At 37.9% G+C, this 22441-nt stretch overlaps 1 protein-coding gene across 1 annotated transcript in view; it reads left to right on the top strand.

The window, feature by feature from the left end:
* Positions 1–22441, top strand: part of LOC5569106 (gamma-aminobutyric acid type B receptor subunit 1) — a 473264-nt gene that overhangs the window by 92182 nt on the left and 358641 nt on the right.

Here is a 22441-nt window from a genome sequence, read left to right as displayed (position 1 = left end):
TGAAATTACAACTTTCAAGTATATTCCAAAATGGCGGCTTTATCTAAAATGACCTGCATAATTTTGCCTTTGAAAATAAAACTTACATACAGACAAACAAACTTATGTCACACTCTCATCATTGTACCTTTTAACGGTCAATTCAAATATATGCTAGGTGTTAAGTCTAGTGGTGGTCTAGTCTAGCATCGCTCGCATCGTTTTTGTTATTGTCGCGCGCCCACCAAATCGGAACGCGCGTGTGGGATACGCGACGTGTGACTCGTTCCCGATATAACTGTCATAATGACATATGTGGCGCTGCATTCTTACGATGTTTATGAACACAGCGCACTATTCAAGTATTAGTCGTGACGCTTGAAGATTGAGAAAAAATATATTGAAAAACAATGTTTCTGTCGAATCCATAATAGCGTTCAACGTATAAACATTACCGCCATCTGTTGATCCCTTGGCCTAACACAATGATTTAAGCATTGGGCACACTTGTCCTCGTGACCCTGGTTTTGATCGCGGTTTGTTCTAAGTCTTACATATGTTGGTCTGTGATTTAGATAAATACTACCTCCTTCCAAAACTATGGTTTTTCGAAGGAATCATTACAGAGTTATTTTAATTCATTTCATTCCAAATATGATACCATTTAAAAACTTATGGGATCCATCCCAACTTTCTAACTTTTTTTAGTCAATTTTTGCATAGACTCTTCTGGCTCGTTAAAAAGTCACTCTTTTAAATGCATACGTTAGCTGGTGACCCAGCTTTCACAACAGACCATAAATGAGTTAAACTTTAATTACCCCATCCATATCACTAAGGTAGTAAATTGCGGTCAGTGTTTATATTCTCCGAAAGATCAACTCATTCTTGCGAAACGTACCGTACGACAAAACTTCCCATTTACACTCCGGAAACTTTTGGGACAAAACCGCATAAATTTGCAAGTTTAATTGCCGGTCATGAAATTTCTACCCGATCAGACAAGTATTGAATAGATTCTCCGACGTAAAAAGGACATTCCATCCAACGAAAGGTTAAAATCAAAGTCACCCAATTTGTGGGAGGGCTGCAAGCATCCCCTAAAAGAGTCTCGTCGTCGTCGTCAGCTTTACACATTTGAGAACGCCATGCCCCAGTGGAATCAGGACGCATAATAAATATTTTATTTTCGGTAGCCAGTGCCACTCAGCTTTCGTTTTTCAGCCCTTTTAGCTACTTCCAAGTGTGATTCAAGGCAGGATCGGGAAGGATGCTGTGTTATTTGTTTGCCCAGTCCGTTCATTTTTCCTTCCGCTCACGTTTTCAATGTGTAGGGTTAGGTGTTTGCTAGATTCATACATTTTTGATTCTGTTAGTAAAACTTATCTTGGGAACATCAGGTGGACAGTAGAATGGGGTCAGGGCAGCAGTATGTGTCTTGGAATTAATTTCTTTGAAGTGAAAATGTCATCTCTTTCCAGAGTTTGCTCTTTTATTTGTTTCAACTCTATAAAAAATAATCTGTCAATACATGGTATAACTAAGTTAGTAAGGAGCTGTTTCTAACTTTGAAGCACCGTAAGCCGGGGTAACATTTATCATTCTCGGGATAATTCTTTATCTTTTCTTGCGGAAATTCAAATTTATTTTTAACATGTTTTTAAAATAGTTTTCATTCTCTTTTTTAACTTAATCGTTTATTTCCCAGGCTCAAGCGCCATTAGTCCTTATGCGAAACGTCTTTGTGCGAAATGGGTCACCCTCTACTTGCACAGTTGTTTTCAAATTTCTTTAAATGCGAAAGGTCAAGAATTTCACCGTGCATTGAACTATTCGCTGACACGCTGAATGGCTCGATATGGTTGTGGTCTGTAAAGGTTGCTGCTCTTGAACGCTCTATCACCAAGTTATTACCGAGAGAATGAATGATAACATTAAAAAAAATCTGATTGTGATGTCCCACGATTTTTTTGTTTTTGGTTTATGAATAGCCCTCTCCGAATATGGTATCGAATCAGAATATACCCTTTGCAAATCAATTCACTTATTGTCCATTGCACGGTGACGTCATCAGAAAATCGCTCTTTTTCCCTCCTTTGGAAAATGTGAAAATAACTTGTCAAAGTTGATCCATTCAAGCGGAATGATTGTTTTTTTTTCTCTCGGGCAGTGTTTTGGAAAGCCCAAGCGAGCCGGTTCGTTTTCGGGTCGCCGGGAGTTTGCTTTTTGTTTCGAGCGTTTTGCTGGGCATTGCTTTGAAAAGCCCAAACAAGACGGTTCGTTTTTGGGACGCCGAGAAGTTTTGCTGTTCGCGCTGTGTGAGTGCGAAATTATATTTGTATTCAGTCGAGGACGGATTACCAACTGGTGAGCTTGTTTCATGCTTATGATAACACTTTTTTTTTCAAGCAAAATGCTTCGTCATTACAAGTGTCGGCATCAAAATACATATATTTTTCTCTTTTTGACATTACTAAAAATATCTTTTGAATTGTTCGACATGATGAATGTTGACGTATTTTTAAAAAAAAACTTCTACCTTCTATCAAAAACTTTTCATCTCGAGACAAAAATGCACAGTAATACTCATATGTAATTTTCAAACAAACTATGTATGATTCGTCACTACAAGTATCGGCATAATTCCTTTTTCATATAATTTAAAATATATACATATATTTTTCTGTTTTCGTCATTAATACAAAAATCTTTTGAATGGTTCGACACTGCAGACAGTGACGAATTTTTTAGATCTTCTACCAAAAACTTCTCGAGACAAAAATACAAAACTAGCTTTAAGTATAATTCGTTTTTTTCCCCTTGTCCATGGATCGCATCACCGACCAAAGGTGACTCCCAGATCTTTTCCTCCCTCACTAATAAACATCCATCCCGTGGTGATTGTGGAGATGCAGAGGTATTTTCGATCTCTAGAAGCAACAATCATTACACCCTAACATTCCTTCCTTATCCCAACTGACTGTAAGGACTTGGCCGGCGTCGTTATTGATCAATAATATAAGATCTGCTAAAATTGCACTTCGAGAGTTAGCGGAAACTCCCATCCCTTATTCATCTGGATCCTAGTGCGATTCTTACCAGTTCCGATCAATCATCAATTTTTTTGGTACAAAATCACCTTTGGTTGGTGGTCTAATGGCTACCGCTTCTGCTCCATGAGCAGAAGGTCATGAGCTGAATCCCAGGCCCGTTCCTTTCCTCGTACTTTGTATTTATATCTTGCACTTGCTTCTATCTTCCACTCTTAATATAACACAGTTGATCTATCACAGTTCATAGCATTTATTAGAATCCGAGACGGACAAAAAACCGTTTCCCTATGCTTCCATTCTTCTATCATTGTAGTACGTCTTTCCTTACGCCTGATACTTAGACAATCTGCTAACAAAACAGCAAGCCTCTCTGCCATAAATTTACCATCCCTATACCCTCCCGCATGAACTGGCGTAGATGTAGGGATATATCCGGTATACTGTGGGATCCAGTTTAATGCATCATCCATTCCTTCCCCTTATTGATCTGCATTCTGACGTGGCAGGCGCCATTGTTGCCTAAAAATCACCAGCACTTATACACTGAGGGTGTCCGTTAGGCCCAAGAAGTCATCTGGTTGGTTCATTGTGTAAGTGCAGCTGATCTGGCGATACTGTAGTAGGAACCACGGGCGGCCAACTAAGCTCAAGCTCAAGATCACCTTTGGTTTTTATCGTTCTATGTAAGCTTTGGGGAACCGTAAAACTCTCGGTTGTGTCGAGGTTAGGGAGTACAATAATTTTCGGGGATGGATAGGTTTTAAGGGGATACTCGTTGACTTTCAGCAGTGGGTGTAGCGTTTCGCGTTGTTGCTGCAGGTCAACCGTGGAGTAGACATGGCAACCTGTAATGGTACAAACAGATGTAATCCGAGAAGACAAGGTGAACAGACGAAAACCAAACGTAGGGCGAGTTGGACTTACAGAAAAACCAAAGTAGGATATCAAACAAGGACATCAATTTGCTTCAAAAATTTGTAAATTAGCATCATGACCTCAACAGCCTATCCAGAACATCTCTAATGTCTTCCTTATCTGGTTGACTGATTGCTCTGTATCCTGCACCGCAACCACAACAACTACTGTCTGAGAGCCCTATTCTATAGAGGTGCGATCATTGGCGTAGCTAGGATTTTTTTCTGGAGGGGGCCTAGGGGGGGCCTACCAAATCCCTTTTTTTTTCATAGAAGTAACGTCGTTCGCAATAATCGCGATTTTCACTATTTACATAGTTTGCATAGATTTTATTTCTTTGTTATTTTGTCTGATATCACTGCACATCAGTGATATTTGATAATTTATATTTAAACTACGGAAAATATTCTTTCTTTTTCTAATCCAGTAAAAAAATAAAATTTTAAGATTTCTTCTAAAGAACTTACGATGAATATTCCTTGTGATTCTTCAATAAAATTTCTAGATATTCAACCATGTGTTTTAAAGGATTCCTCTGAGAATTCCCACAATTCATGAATTATTTCCGTACGTTTTCACTGCTATCTCCGAGAACTCCATTACTAGTTTTCACTGAGTTCCTCCTGTGATTCCCACGGGAAATCATTTCCGAGATCAGTTATTGTTCAATATTTTTCCAGATGTTACTTTAGGCTTTCTGAGTTTTCCAAAAAAAATCTCGAAGGATTTTCATCGAGATGCTTTAGAAATTCTTTTAAAATTTCTCCAAGAAGACTCTCTACGTGCTTTTTGTAAATGATTTTCTGGAATTACTGAGGATTTCTTCGAGAAATTCTAGGAGTCTCACCACAATTAAACATTTTTTCGCAGAAAATTCTCTAAGTGTTTCTTTAGATCTTTTCTAAAATCCGTGAAAATACTCAGAAGTTACCCGAGCAAGTTGATGAGGGATTTCTTCAGAGAATTATATTACTGTGTCCTTCTATAAAAAAGAGATCCATCCAATAATTTTCCAAAGATTCTTTAAATCAGCACTAGTGATTCTCCTGGAGAAAATTTTTAGAAACTTTCCAACAAATTTGCTAAAGGATTTCGCAATTCATTCTTGAACTTCTCAAAAAATTATCCAGAAAATCCATCACGTATTCTTTCAGGTTCTAGAAATGACCCTGTATTTTTTCCGAATTAATGTGCGATTCTTCCATATATAACATCTAGAAATCTATCTACTCTCCATTTCTGCTCTAAAAATTACTCCAGAAATAACTCAATATTTTTTAGAGAAATCTTTAGAAATAACTTCACGAATCACTCCATATACATATCTAATTTAAATCAAATACACATACAGACAAAATTTTTGGAAGAACTTCTTAAAAATGGTTCGGTAATTTTAACCAGGATTAAATTTGGGAAAAAAATACTAAATTCTTGTCAGAAATTTCAAGAATTCAACGTGGAATTTTTGAAAATTTTCACTGAAATTCCTAACAATATACCTCGCAAAAAATCTAAAGTGTTTTTTTGAGGATTTACTTCAAAAAATCTTGTTTCATTTCAATACTTTTTATTTTAATTTTTTTCTGAATGTATTTGTTTCGAATACTTTTGCATAATTTCCGAAGTTTGATGATGGCGAACAGTTTGAAGTATAATCCAATTATTTCATACTTGCAGAAATTCCAAACAAACTTTTTTGTGTGAATGTTCTAAATTATTACCCTGTAGAAGTTTAAGACGAAAATACTGGTGGAATACTGAATCTTGGAGTGAAATATGCATTACTTAAAAAAAATGTAGAGAAATTCCTTATGGGCCTTCACCAAGATCTGACTTTCAGGAACCATAAGTATATGAATTTTGCATTTTTTTAAAGTTCTAGGATTTAACTTTTATCATTAGATTCTGTTAAGTGTTACTTTTTAAAATATGAAAAGATTTTTAAACGAAGTTTAAAATTTATTTTATTATCCTTCGAACCTATCAGAATTCCTTGTCTGACCCCACCAGAAAGCCTTTAAGAATTCCGACTTAGTATTGAACAAGAATTCAATCTCAGAATATGGATGCTGTCAATAATTGATAAAACTATTTCTAAAGAAATGGTTTAAAGAAGCTCCTTATGAAATACTTTATGTATATCCTATAGTTATGTTCCTTGAGGGTTCCGACGTGTTTGTGTGCATGAAAAGTTCAGGATATTCACTGAGAAAGGAGGAAATAAAAGAGAGTGGACGAAACTGTCATTTTGTATGGGACGTTTCATGGTGTTTTTCAACAGCCTACTTGATGGCGAGACGAAGTTTGCAGGGATTGCTAGTTTGTAATAAAATTGTTGGGAGAACTTTTGAAAGTAATTTACAGATACATTTTTAATATAATTTTCAGCGAAATATCTTAGTATAAGATTTGACAGAATTAATTAATTTATGGAACAAATTCGAGGGAAAACTATGAACTTTTTATAGTTCAATCCGGAAACATGCTTCGGAATCAATTTAAGAATAAAAAGTTTACATAGAAGGAACGGATGTCCTCCTGGAGGAATTCACATTGACAGTATGAACAAATCTCACAATATTATTTGACTAATTTCCAAGAGAATTATAGCAAAAGCTGTGAAGCCACCTTTTGGTATTCCTTATGGAATTCGGTTATACTAAAATTCTTACAGGAATATCGAAGAGTGGCTTTAGACATTTTGCTACAAATTTGTAGGAAACTAGTTAAATTATCTTGAAAAATTTAAGCAAAATAAAAGAAAGTAATACCCGCTGGAATAGAACCAATGGTCCATTTTGGTATACTTATTCACACCAGTTTAAATTGGGTTATCTGAAGGTTGAAATTCCTTGAAAACATTTGTTATGAATTTTCACCAAAAATTCCCGTTAACTACTGTCTAAGAAATTCCTTTAGTAATTTTGCTTATTTTTTCAATTAATGTTGATTTCTTCAGTCAATTCATATTAGGGTAATCATCATCACTGGAAACCTCAAGTCGGGCATTCTATAGAGTATAGAACCATGATTTTACGCAAAGTTGCGTACTTTAAATTTTACAATTCTTGATTTTCTTCGATCATCCCTAGAAACTTATTCTATCTAGCTGCAGCTATAGACAAGTATAAGACGTGCAGACAGATATAGAATAGTAAGCTTAGTGTAGAGGTTTGATGTTTGGAATGGATGCATTTCCCCTTAATATGTCACTGAAATTGTGAGTAGATTCTATGTTTAAGAAACAATTATGCTAATAAACATGGTTTAGATTTCTAGCTGATCAAAGGCCATATAATTGTGTTTTCTGCTGTAAGATTCGGTGCGATATCCAACGCCTCCCGCAAAATGTGGGATATCATAATACTGCTTTATGCTGAAACATCGGAAAAAGCATTGCTTGAATTATTAACAAAATACGAATTTTAAGAACCAAATTTCAAATAATTAGGCAATTACACACCTTGGTATTTTTTGCAATGGAAACATTACGCTTATCACACAACAACAAGCTGGTTCTAGCGGTAACCAATGGAGCGACAGCCGAACGGTTAATCCTTGGGTTGTCGTGCGATTCACCGAAGTCTGAACCACCACGCTGATGCTGTGTACGACTAGCGAGGTTTTCCCACTATTGTTGTACAAAATGAACGAACGTAGCTAATGAAGAGTTATTTTTGAATGATAAGAGTCATGTAAATTGATTCAGAAAATGTTTATCAACGTTAAAATCGTATAAATTGTACTTTTTTATATTTATTTTATTTATTAGCATCCAAAATTCTGGTGGGGGCCTGGATCGTTCTGGGGGGGGGGGGGGCTGGCTGGCCCCCCTGGCCCCCCCTGTTCCTACGCCAATGGGTGCGATCCCTAAGAGTAGTGGATGAACATCAGCCGACACATTACCTTGATAAAATCTTGACTCATGTTCAACCTTTTACACCACGGATACCTCGGATACCTGAGGAAGAATAGAATGCAACAACCTACCTAAGTCACTATTGCATCATTTTTGTTGCCGACTTTTTCCAAAACATTTATAGCGATTTGACGGTCATAAATATCGCCTACCATAGCGCCCATTTTGGCGAGTAAGTTTGCTTTCTCATTGCCCGGTATCAAGCAATGTGAAGTGACCCATACCAAGGTGATGATGTGATTCGATAAAGCACTCAATGGAGATCGTATTTGGCGAAGGAAATACGAGTAGTGCTCATTGAACGTAGAGCCTCAATGCAGCAGAGGCTATCCGAATAACCGCAATATCGATCAGACGCAAGAGAGGTAATTCGCTCTAATGCATAGTGTATAGCCGCTAATTTTGCGACGTATACTGAACATAGGTTTTGAAGTTTATAGGCGGCACTATAAAATTCGTTATAAACACAAAATCAAGTGGAATCATTTTTGCCCATCAATGTAACAAGTTCTGTCACTGCTGACTTAACCGTACTTGTTTGCAAATATTAGTGGTTAACCTCCAGACTCATGTACCAGAAGCTCTAAACTCATCGTATAAGTTGAGGAAATGCATCCTACCGCGATTTGAATACAGCGATACTGGATACGCTCTAGCTTTAGGATGTGTGTTTTCACGGTGGATTGAAAAGAAAAGCTAATGTATTCGAGGACCGACAGAACCGTTGTTCGATATAGCTTTATCAGATCTTATCTGTGGACTCACCTCTATGTTCCAGTGAGTGCACGCATGAAGTAGATTCATTGCTGGCATTTTTGATACAAATATTAGACGTGCTTTCCCCAGGTGCATTAAGAGTCGACACCTAGATACTCCAGCAACACACATGTTATAATAGTGTATTATCAACTGATATATTAACAAAATTAGTCATATATAAGTTGATAATACACAATTATAACATGTGTGTTGCTCGGGTACATATGTGAAATAACCTGAACAAGCTCTTTACCCATGAGTTGAAGCTTAACCTTAGCAGAATCACGCTTCTTAGAAAAGACAACCAACTCTCTGGAGAGAATTCGATACCCAGCTCTAAGGCCCAAGTAGAAAAATTGTCTAGAGCATCTTGCAGTGGTCTTTGCAAATCATCCGTCCCTGGTATTGTTACAGAAACAACGGCATCATCCGCAAGCTGTCTAAGCGAGCAATTTTCCACGAAACAGTCATCAATGTGTCTGACATTGAAATTGTAAAGAAGGAGACTTAAGTATGAGCCCTGGAGGAGACCCATGTCACTAATTCGTGAAGTTTTTGAAGTACCGTGAGCTCATACGTTTCTCAGACAACAAATTGTACAAGTAGTTGTTGAATAATGATGAAAGGCCACAATCGTGGAGTTTGTCTGAAAGGACATCTATGCAAACTAAATCACTACTTTTGAGCATACTCCATACTTCTTTTAAGCATAGGCCAGTTGGATTTCTGTTGAAAGTTGCGCAAGACAGTCGTTCACTCCTTTGCATCTGGGGAAACCGAATTGTTGTATGTTTATGTTTATTGGTATTCATCAACAGGCTGAGTTGCCCAAATGATTATAAAAAAATAAGTACATGAAACGTCACTAATCAAACAATAAAAGCGAACAAAATTTACAAACAAATTAAAGCAACAACATACATTTAAATACAACTATCTTCTAAAATATTCTGAGAATCTACTACGGAGTACTTCGCGAGACAAGTGGTAGTCCAAGAGTGACGAAACGCGATTGAAGGTTCGTTGGAGTCCATTGATAGCTCCATGCATTGCGTAGTTTGTGCTACGATAGGGCAGTCACAGCATTGCACTGTTACGCAAAGCCCGAGGTTGAACGTTGACGTTAATCTGTTCCAATATAGATGGGCAGTCAATCCGGTTACCCAGTGCATCAGCGATCAGAAGAGCCTTTGCAGTATCCCGTCTGAATAAAAGTGGCTCCAAACGAATCAGCTGACATCGGCTCTCATAGCTGGGCAGACGAAAAGGATTATTCCAGGGTAGTCTTCGAAGGGCATATCGAAGGAAACGCCGTTGAATGGATTCTATTCTTTCTGCGCCGTTGCTGTAGGATGGGCTCCATACAGTTGAGCAGTATTCTAGCGAGGAACGGACTAAGGAAGAGTAAAGTGCCTTCAGACAATGAACGTCGGTGAAGTTTTTGGCACAGCGCAAAATAAACCCAAATGTTCTTGATGCCTTGTCTACTACGTACGAAATGTGCTGTTTGTACGTGATTTGGGAATCCAAAAGTACTCCCAAGTCCTTAACATGCTCTACTCGTTCTTTGTCCGTTCCACGCAAAGTGTATTGATAGACAAACGGTTGCTTTTTCCTTAAGAAGGTTATCACAGAGCACTTGTCAAAGTTGACTACCATACGATTCACACTGCACCAGTTGGCAAAGGCGTCAAGTTGCTGTTGCAGAAAACGGCAATCGTCGATGGAGCGTATGCGGAGAAATATTTTGAGATCGTTCGCGTAAGACAATCGTGGTCCTTTAAGCGCCAAATTCACATCGTTGAAATACAGGAGAAGCAGTAGTATCAGGGGGCCCAGGTGGCTTCCTTGAGGGATACCCGATGATGCAGAGAAAGTGTCGGAGTGACAGTCTCCAATGGCAACAAGTAGATGGCGGTCTGTCAAAAAGCTATGAAACCATTGTAAAATATTCCCGTTAATTCCAAGCCTTTCTAATTTTGCGATCGCTATGGCATGGTTTAGCTTGTTAAAGGCCGCGGACAAATCAGAATAAATCACATCTGTCTGCGCTCTTTGGGTCATACTTTTAGTTGCGTATGAAGTGAGACACAACAAGTTGGTAGTTGAAGAGCGACCAGCGATGAACCCGTGCTGATCATCGCTCAAATACTGTTTGCAGTGGGAAAGTAGTGGTCCCGTGACTACTAGTTCGAATAACTTCGAAACTGCACTCAGCGATGTTATTCCACGATAATTATTTACATCTCGTTTGCATCCTTTCTTATGAACCGGGAACATATGTGCTTTCTTCCAGAGCGAAGGGAAAGTTCCACATGATAATGACAATCGGAACAGCCGACAAAGTGGGTGCAGTAAGTAATCGATATTTGTCTTAAGAAAAGCTGGAGGTACACCGTCAGGTCCTGGATTGAATGATGTTTTAAGTTGGGAAGCAGCATCGGCTATCATCGATTCATCAATATGAAATCTTTGAAGTTGATGATCCCAATCGACCGTTGTATAACATTGATGAGGGCAAGCCAGACTCTTTACATTGCTCATTCACAAAATTCCAAAAAGCTTTCGGATTAGCTCTCAGTTTTCGTTGAATTCCACGTTGATAAAGTGAGTAGGAGCGTTGACTCACGCACTTATACTCCTTGCTCAATCTGAGGTACCGGCATTTTAGCTGAGGAGTGCGATGCTTGGTGTATTGTCGTAAGGCGGCTCGTTTCGAAGTTTTTAGTCGCCGAAGCTCGTTGGTCATCCAGGGGATACGCGTTTTGTCCTGAAAACCCTGTTTCGGAACATGTCGATCGATAACGTAGGAGAGCACATTCGAGAAGGTTTCCACTGCTGCATCCACATCTTCGGCGTCAAGAATAGTGTCCCAATCCAGGCTAGAAAGCAGATTAGCAATACCGTGGTAATCGGCTTTTGAGAACTCATAGTGAACAGCCTTGGGAACGATAGTAAACTCGCAAATCAATTGGTTTTGGACGGAAATAACAAGAGGGGTATGGTGGATGGTTGACTTCACTAACGGGCGAGGGCGCGATGAATTGGTGGAGCCACTTCGATCGAACTGACAAAGCAAAGATGTAAAACCCGATTGTTTTCGTTGGTCACACTGTTGATTTGAGCAAGAGTAGCTGTACTATAACCGTCGATGAGAGTTGTTGCAGCCGGATGCAGGGTTGAACGCTGGGGATCTGGATATAGAAAACCATTCCCGGATGACCGCCAAGAAATGCCAGACATGTTGAAATCACCCAACACGATGACCTCGTCGTTAGCAGGAGCGTTTTCTGCAACCTCCAGAACTGATCGACAATGAGTTTCGATGAGATCATTGTCACGTACGCGATCTGGTGGTATGTATATAACACATAGAAACAGCGTGCGGTCTGCTAATATTATGGATATCCAAACTTGTTCCAAGCAGGTCCATGAATCGTTTTCGATTGGATAAGCTGTTAATTTTCGGCTTACGGCTAGCAGGACGCCACCTCCTGATGACTTCCGACTGTTCCTTCGATTGCGGTCGCAGCGAAAAATTTCATAGTTGGAACCGAAAACTGAGTGGGATGTGGTGCGACAATCGAGCCAGGTTTCGGTTAGAGCAATTATGTCGTAGCAATTGTCAGAAACAGATAAGCGGTAATCCTCCAACAAGCTATTCATACCACCGACATTTTGGTAGTACATGACTACATTGTCGGCACGATGTTGGTTCATCATAGACTTACAGTTACTCCGAGTCCCAAGGTTCAACGTTGGAATTTGTTCTAAGCGTGGCGCTTCGGCTTGGTTGCATTCCGTTGTGCTCATCATATTACCGAGTGTCCCATCAGTCACAGCACAGAAAAGTGAGTTGATATGAGACAGCGGAAGTTCGTTCTGATAGTCGTACTTGCCTGTCAAAGCAGACTGGAAGACCCCCGAACACCTACTAACAACAGGGCCAGGACGGCTGTGATGAGCGCTGGCAAGATTATGCACGACTGTGTTAGAGGAACTAGGGGCTTCCAAAAAGCTTTTTACGGTGCGTCCTGGCTGAAGATTCGATCGGTTGTGTAGAAAATTGCTTTCAGGAGTAACGTCACGCCCAGCTGTTCGTACAGTAGGCTGCGTGAGGGGAACTGAATCACACAACGAAGATCAGTTACGAAACTGGTACTTGCCTGTGCAAGCTTGTTGGAAGACCCCCTCTCTACATGCAACCACAGGACCGAGACGGCTATGATGAACGGAGACTGCATACGGCCGGACTGGGTTGAAGAGATTGGGGGCTTCCATCAGGCTTTCCAGAGTGCGTCTCGGTTGTAGTCCGCCTAGTGTTGCAGAGTCGACGAATGCGGCTGTTGAATGTAGGCTGCGTGATCGAGGCAGCCGAACTTGACGTTGGGAGTTGAAACATGAGCCAACGTCAGGCAGCGAAGAGGTTCTACTATACTTCCCTGGGAGAGCGGTCTGGAAGACCCCTTCTATATACCCAAACACAGGAGCGGAATGACTTGGATGGCTGGAACATTGTTGATGTGTGAACGAATTACAACGGAAAACGTCGTTGGTTGCTGGCACGACTGTGTTTGAGTAAGAAAGGGCTTCCAAAAGGCTTCGTGTTATGCATTCCGCTTCGGCAGCAGACGATTCTAACTCGTTGTCGTAGGAAATGAAGCATTGGTTGCAGAGTCGCTCGTTGCCGGATTTAAAGCTGGTTTTGGGGAAATTCTGAAAATGGCTGGCATGTTTTTTGAACGGAGGTCTACAAATTCACGAATCAGCACATTTTGAGGCCAAGATTCGCGTGAGAGGGCATCGTTCTTTAATTGTTTTTGAGATATTCGTTGAATGAATGATTTGCCAAATTTTGATACCCAAGACAACTTGGAATAACTCCGGAACCAATTGGATCATATTCCCTAGTTTTTCTTTTGATTATAAACTAGAGAGTTTTACGGGAAGTTTTGAAAACTTCAACAAAATCCATCCAGCAACAAAAGAGGTAACATAGATCATTTATTTGAATATTCCTTAAATATTTGGTTCGAAATTGCAATAATTGCAAATTTTATATTTTTAAAACAAGTACTGCCACCCATAGCTCGTGACTATATACTTTATTTTGTTTTTTAAAAGGTTTAAGCATGTTAAAAAAATGTGTTAAGTGATTTTTTTATTTAGCTGATATGGGGTAACATTGATCACCTATGTAAACAACGTTCGGTAATATTGAAAATGTCGTTAACTACTAAAATCATGACCCCTGAAGCCGAATATGATGGCCAAATGCTTACAAGTCATTTACTTTTTGAGTTAAGGTACCGCGGGGTAAGTGGGTAAATGGGGTAAGTGAAAACAATTGATATATTTTACTGAATATGTGAATTAACGTTTCAAACTCATGCGTAAACCTTTGAGCCCATTCAGAACATTACGATAGGTAAGAGATTTCTGAGATTTTTCAGCCATTTTTGCATAATAAAGCGAAAAATTGTTATCCTGTCAACTGTTACTCCGTAACAAGTTGGCGGCGTACAATCTTATTTTAATATTTTCAGTGGAAAAAAGTTGCGGAAAATAATTTCCTGTACCACTTCTTAGTTGTCCTCTGTGACAGTTTCAAACTGCAATGAAAAAGTTTTAGAATTAATTCGACGTAGACCTAAAAATAACTAAATTTAAACACCGTTAATTTTCTTATCAGGTGGGGCAAGTGAAAAGTTTATCATTAGAGATTAAATTTGAGTTTTCGTACTTAAGTAGCCATAAGTAAACATGGTTCGCAATTATCAGAGAAAAACATAACGTGCTGATAATTCAAGAAACACTATACTCAAGCGTTAAAAGCTATTAGAAATCATGGAACTTCTCTAAAAGATGTTGTCAAACATTACAATATTAATATGTCTACTTCGGGCAGCCAATTAAAAGGAAGACGTTGACTGAAAAGTTGCAATATTAGAGAACACACGGAAACCTCGTGGAATGTCTATGTAAGCTAGTTCAAAACATAAAAATGGGGTATAGGTCTATCCACATAAAAAAGATTCTAAATACGTTATTGAAGGATTATGTTTGATTTCTCCCGAAGATAACGACGTCATATTCGGCTTTCTCAAAAACAAATAACGAGCGGTGGAAATTCTACAGAGCAGAAATGCAATTGCTGTCCTATAATGTAAGAACTAACATTGGAAATGTTTCAGTTATAGTGCTGTCGAATCGTTTCAACTAACAAAACTGAACAGAAGAAAATTCAAGTGAAAAGAATTTTCTTTGTTTACATGTTACATATGTTATTGTTCATTGGGAAGCCTTAACAAATGTTAAAGCTAATAGAAATCGTGAATATAACTGTTTGTTTTTGAAATTATTGTTCAAAACGGTAAACTTTTCACTTGCCCCACTTTTGGGGCAAGTGAAAAGTAAGGACGCATTTTTCAAAAACTTTTTCTGTATTTTTTTCTTCAATTTTTCATAAAAATTAATTTCAGCATGCTGCTTACATTTAGTGGGAGTCAAGCTAAAAAATATACACGTCCTCATTTGTTTCAATTTAAAGTCTCTAGAATTTGAAGAATCTCAACTATGCGAATTCCATTACCCACTTGCCCCACGGTACCTTATTTTAAAATTAAAAACATCTCGAACCACGGAATACTCCTAAAGGTAGGCAATTTCCTAAGGGAAAGTTACATTCTTAACAGTAATTCGGTAATGTTGCCTAATTGAACATACTTATGAAAGTTTTGACAACGGAATCGTTTTCGGCGATGCCGTTTTAGGTAAGAACCGCATTTTCCTTGATCATATCGTTTACAGAACTTATGTGAGACATGAAAGTTTGGTAGTGTCATCCTTAACCATTGAAACCATTGTTTCGAAAAGTTGCCAAATTTACGCATAAGGTAAACGCAATTTTCGCAAAAATCTTCACTTTTATCAGCTGATGAATATAAGAAAGAGAAGCACCATTCATGATTTGGAAATGTTCCATCAATAAATGCTAATGCGAACTTTTTATGAAATGGGTCATTCCGATCAATGTTACCCCGTTGATCAATGATACCCCGGATTACGGTACATTTTAGTGTGTTTTCATCATGTGAAAAGTATGTTGGCTGGATGAAGGTTAGTAATAATGCCAATGTAAAGGCAAACATCTTCTTCTTCTTTTCTTCTTCTGTCGGGTGTGGGATCACTGCGTCCATTTTTTAGGACTATTGTGATATACCCTATTACTCTATGTACACAATGTGTTCCAGTAGCAAATGTGCCTCCGGAATACTTTGCGCATTTGACTGAACTTTGAACCATCTGCCATTGATGGGCAGAAGTCCTAGGTTGCAGTGTTGTAGTTCCCCCAATCTGGCGTGATCAGCCTAATAAAGCTAACCACCTCCCTGGGGGACGCGTTCCAAATATCAGCTGGCTGTAAGTAGTGCTTGCCAAATATTTTGAACCTACGATGGATGTGTGCACTGCAAGAGCAGAGAAGGTGTTGTGAGGTTTCGTCCGTCTCGTCACAGAAACGGCAATTTGTGTTTTGGACGACACCGATCTTGTATAAGTGGTATCTGCTTGGACAGTGACCAGTTATTAGACCGATGTATGTTCTGAGATCCCTTTTGTTGAGACCTATAAGTTTTTGTGTTTGTGTCGTGTTTATTGTTACGAACCTTTTGGACTGATTCGCATTGGAAACTGTATTCCAATTTGATTGTATTTGACCGAACAACCAATTGTTCAATTCCGTGTTTAGTGCAGAGTTTGAAATGCCAAGGAATGGCTCTGGACCAATGAACATATTGGTTGATCCATTCCTTGCTAGCTGATCGGCAATTTCGTTACCCTCTAGACCCGTATGTCCTGGGATCCAATATAGTTTAACTCGATTGCGTTCAGCTAGGGATTTCAGTGCAAGAATGCATTCCCACACAAGTTTTGAGTTGCAAGTAAAAGCCTTCAAAGATTGAAGCGCTGCTTGACTATCAGAGAAAATACAGATGGTAGCATGTCTGTAATTTCTTTTCAGACACAGCTGCGCACATTCCTTGATTGCATAGACTTCTGCTTGAAATACTGTAGGCCACTGTCCAAGAGAGACAGAGATTTTGGTTTTCGGTCCGTATACTCCAGACCCTGTCAGATTATTCATTTTTGAACCATCTGTGTAGAATTTAATAGATCCTGGTGAAATGATGGGTCCACCTCCTTCCCATTCCTCACGAAAAGGAAAGACCACTGTGAATGGCGAGTCATAGTTTACCACTTTTTCCATCCAGTCACTACATTTTTCAACAATAGGATTTATCGAAAATTCGTTTAATATACTGAGGTGACCTGTTAAGTCCCCTGACAGTAAGACTGTTGATCGTTTTAGCCTAAGAGCACTTTTCTCAGCATCCAGCTTTATGAATTGATCCAGCCGGGGCAGATTGAGTATAGCATCTAGGGCAAACGAGGGGGTACTACGAACTGCACCGGTTATGGCAATACAGGCAGTACGTTGAATTTTGTTCAGCTTAGCTCTAGCCGTAGCTTCCTTTGTTTTAGGCCACCAAACAAGGGAAGCATAGGTTATTCTAGGCCGAACGATTGTTTTATAGATCCACATGATCATACTGGGTTTTAGACCCCATGTTTTACCACAGGTCTTTGAGCAAACCCAGAGTGAATTGAGACCTTTATTTATGATTGTTTGAAGATGGGTGTTCCAATTTAGTTTTGCGTCAAGTGTGATGCCAAGATACTTGACCTCATTTGAGTAAACTAATTGTATTTGGTTCAAGAAAAGAGGGTGGAGTTGTACCTTTCGTCAAACATTTCGTCAGGCAAACATACCAGAACTCTTGATTTGATGATCAGATTTGAAAAAAAAGATTTTATTTATTTGTTTCTTAATTTCACATTTCATAAGCCCTCACCCTACCAGCGAATAAGACCAATTTTCTATTTGAAGCACATCAAAATTTGTTACAAACATTGTTTCATTTTTCTTTGAATTATTCTGAGTTGGAAGAGAAAATCATGATGTAATTGAAACGGAATTTGTTATAATAACAAAGTTTGTTTCAAAACTATATTATTAAAACAAATTTGCAACACACTTTGTAAAAGTGAATTGGAAAGTATTAGATCAAACAGGTGCAGTGATCACTTGTGAATTGTAACGCATATGCAACGTTAAACACCGTTAAATTGACATAAAATGCATTCAAACCCGTTCAAGTACATTCTTAAACTTTCTCCCGTATCTTTTATCTGCAAAATCTTGACCCTTACATGTAAAATGTATCACACTAAATCGTCAAATATAATGAGTGGTGATTTTGTTTGAATTTCCACTTAGTTGCAATTTTGTTTAACGTTGAGTAAATGTTGTTATTTTAACTAATAACTAACCGAAATTGTACTTCATTTTTTTTTAGAAATAGTCGTGTTAATTTAGTAAGAATATCTGTTATAGTTCTTTTGTTAATCGCTGGTCGGGTAGCCCCGGCATTCCTTTTAGTTGTCCACGTCGTACGGCCCCTAATTCGATAATGCAAACATGGGCAGTTTGTTGAAATGGTTTTGCTTGACGACGCATTTTGGCTTCTATTCCCTATCAACCATAGTTTAAGCGATTGCTGATAGAATCTGACAAACAAACCAAAAACGTGCTTGTCCTTTTTAAGAGTGCTTATTCCTGTTCGGATGGATCGTATCAGTGGGCACCCATTTTGGAGCATTTCGATTGCAGTGTTTCAACCAATATTTGCTTGATGTGTATTTTAGAAAGGTTGACTTAGCTTGAGCCATGCGTCCCTATCGATTCATGTGAGAAAACAAACAAATCCACCAAATCACCCATATTTGAATGGCAACGGCCCAAATGTTAATGGGAAAGTTTGCGCAATGAATTAGCCTCCAAGTAATTTATTTTATAGCTCTCCCGTACTTTTCTTGACTCTTGACTGCCAAAAGAAGGTAATGGAATTTTGGGCTCTTTCACCTTTTCCTGAGCAACTAATGGGTATATACGGACTGGATGGAAGGCGTGCTAAAACCGATGCTTTCGTACACCAAGTTCGTCTTCTTGCCTTGTTACCAAATTGTTGCCTCGGCTTTGGCGGCTATACCACACACGAAATAGCAAATTTGGGAGCTCCACATTTCGTCCGTCCGTTAGTCAGATAAGAATTTGCCATTGAATATGTAACGTGATTATTTTTACGCGCCGGAAGGCAGAATGAACATGCGTTTGATGACACTGCTTTTCTTTATAGGGAAAACAGGAATAATACGGCCCAACTGGTTAAGACGTGTAAGTGTATTGTCTATTTTGATCTACATACTTCTCCAGTTAAATAAATTCTTTGAGCTTTAGTAGGTGTATCTGTTTACACTTCAGTCTCCACAATTGATGGCGTTTTTCACACCATGCTTTCAATCTTTAAACTTTTGACCTGAAATTTTCCATTAGACTTATTTTGAAAGATCTCTTATAACTACAGAAAACTATATATCTTTCAAATGGTATACATTATAGCATCGTGGTTTGCAATAGATTTGGAATTTGAGTTCCAGAATCGGAAAACAAGCAAATCATTAGTGTAGTAGGTGTCTTGGAGCACTTTCCCCTATACCCCATTCTTTACAACACATTTCAGATGGGACGATATTTAATAGAATAAAATGCTCGTGTAGAGACATGTATGTGCAAACATGACCTTTTCCGGAAATTTAATCATCATATCACTCACATTAATTATGAAAATTTATATAGAACATCTCCTTCCTTGTTTTAAAAGGTATGCGCTGATATGTAGTCGCAATGAAAAAGCCTCTTGACAATTTTGAGACATTTTTAAATACATTAGCGATGGTTATTATTTTATTTTATTCTCCAGGGCGTTAATATCGTTTATTTATTGACTATATGCACTACTAACGTGATGGTTTAGAAAAGTAGTGTATTAAGCCATATAAGAGAAAAGAAAAATTTTGTATGGAGACTGCAAACTTGTTGAAAAAATCGATTTAATTAAAATTGAATCGCGTAATTCCAACCAAATTATATCTAAAATGAAAGTTGAAGTCCTATTTTGCATGCTTTGTGGATTGGACCACAAATATGTTTGATAAATCAAACTTTAAATTTTATGTAAACATCAGTTAAACCAGTGTTTTATACAACTTCGGCGAACTGAAGCTAAAAGCTGTGACGTGCTGGAACATTTTTGAGAATGGCATCAGATTCGTCAACCCCAAATCTATCAGAATTAGAAAATCACACATCTGTGATTGAGAACAAATGTCTCTCTGTAGAAAATTTCTTGACCCATTCAGTCAAGAATTTCTATACTTTTCTTGAGAAAACCGTTTTGACTTATATTCCGAACATTTAAGGCCAACAGTGACTTCAAATGCAACTGATAGTCATAAATAAGCTGATCTTTGTGAGAATTTTAATTTCTTTGCAAAGTCTAAGTGTTGGGTTGTGTCGAAAATAATATCTATTTGAACTTTTTTTTGTATTGTTTAACGCAAAAGTATGGAACAATATATTGAATCAAATGCCGAACACTGTGTTCATTAGAGTTATGCAAATTTTGAAATGTTTGCTCCCCTATGCTTAAACGATTTTTGTTATGGTAGATAGCAACCTCCTAAAGTTTGAAGTGATTCAGAAGAAATTTGACTGTGCACACGCCATTTCAAGTTTATATGAAGATTACTATGAAAAACGCCAATCTTTTGTGTTCAGCCCTCTATCTCTTCGTCGTAATATTTTATGGAAAAGTGAAAAAATTCTTCTAATGTGAAATCCTCCCAGCTACAACTTTGTCGAAGACCACTTTTTGATTGGACCTTAGGATTAATTGTTATTCATCATCATAAAGTTGGTTTGCATGTAGCATGCTTCACCAACTGTTCGGCAGGCAACAGTGGTGCTGCTGGTGGGAAGAATAGATCAAAGTAATCCAGGCTACTATGTTCTACAGCAAAAAAGCAGTGATGCTCTGAAAGTAATTGAATGATCATCTCAGCATGATTTAGACTTTGTTATCAAAAATAAAAAAATATGCATACGTCCCATCCAAATGTGGTCTTCGGAAAAGTTGTAGCTAAGAAGTTTTTACATGAGATGAGTGTATTCACTTTTCCATAGTTTATTATGACGAGCAGTTAGAGGACTGAACACAAAAGGTTTGCCTTTTTCATAGTAATTTCCATATAAACTTCAAATAGCGTATGCACAACCAAATTTCTTTCGAATCACTTCAAATTTAGGGAGGATCATTTTCATCATAATTGACATCGTTTAAGCATAGGGGAGCAAAAACTTCAAAATTTGCATCAGTCTAGTGTTCATTCTATCTTGTATTCCGAACCCCTTAATTCAAATTCCGACCATCACGAATAAAGCGTATTGAAATGAATAATTTCGTAAACAAATCTATCTAAGCTAGTTTTACTGACCTCGAACTAGAGAATCAACACTACTCCCGAGCTATAAATTAAATTGGAAGACGTAAATTAAATGGCAAGGCTTTTCAGGTAATTTGATAACATATATCAGCAAAACATTTCAACCAAAACACCATACAAAAACCGAATGTTCGGAATTTGCGACAAAACGGTACTTAGCTTAAGACTTTCAAAGTTTTTTTGTTTGGAATGGCCTTCCCCTCTATCATCATAGGTTTTCGTATGACTGAATGTTTCTCCGAGCTGATTTTTAAGCTGAAAGTTTAATCCCAATTCGATTTGTCCAGCGTGAGACGGCGCACAGTGGAGCAAGGCCGGACAAAACCTCAAAAATTCATGTTCTCAAAATTGCTTGGTAATATTTTCTATAGACTTCTATACTATTGAGTGACGATTTCTCAAAATTTAAGATTGATCTGTTTTGTTTTCGATTTTTGGCAGCATCGCAAGTGCGGGAAAGTCGGCAAACTTGGACTGCTTAAAATTTATCAACTATGGTTCACCTAGCGAACTTCAAACAGCTGTATCTCAACGAAATCATAACCGATTTAAGCTTAATAAGCTTCATTTGAAAACGTAGTCTCAAGCCTTTGATTTGGATATAATAACATAAATTTTAACACATTAAGTTGTCAGTTGTAGTAAAAAATGTTTCTTGCAATTCTTCTTCAAAATTTTGAAGTCCATTTTTTGTTAAGTGTTTCGAAAAAATGAGTCACTCACTATGAACAGGCCCGGATTTGGAGGGGTGCCGAGGGGGCAAATGCCCCGGGCCCCCCGATGAAGGGGGCCTCCCGAGAAGTGAAAAAAGTTTTCACTATTCAATGAATTATTTTTACAATAATGGTTTTAAATTTAAAATACACTTCTGATACCATTTCTAACAGAGATTTTATGACATGAGATTATGGTTTTTTAGAGTGAATAGCAAATTAAACAGGATGTTTGTTTCAATTTTCCAGTTCCAATGAAAATTTTTCTATTCGCTAATGAAAATCATCAAGGTTATACCAAAAACTTTAGAACTTTTCGCGGATCAATAATAGCAAATTTTTACAACTTTTTGAAAATATACTGCCAAAATTATAGTCTTTTGTCCAGGAATGATCTTGAAAAGACGAAGATTCTCTACAATTAATATATTTTCTTGATTTTACTATCACGATACTAAAGCTACTATTCTATCAAACTCATCTGAAATCCTTGAAATTAGATATTTCCATATTCTCCTGTAGTCTTTTCCATTTTTGCCAGATTTGAATGTATTTGCATTAATATTTTCATGGTTTTGTTGTAATATAACAAATTTTACTAAAAGCTTGGAATTTACTACAAACTCCACATAATTTGT

This window comes from Aedes aegypti, chromosome 2 (assembly GCF_002204515.2).
Source record: "Aedes aegypti strain LVP_AGWG chromosome 2, AaegL5.0 Primary Assembly, whole genome shotgun sequence".
In the NCBI taxonomy this organism is placed as follows: domain Eukaryota; kingdom Metazoa; phylum Arthropoda; class Insecta; order Diptera; family Culicidae; genus Aedes; species Aedes aegypti.
Note: the sequence above shows the minus strand (reverse complement) of the source record. Positions and strands in the feature narration are given on the sequence as shown.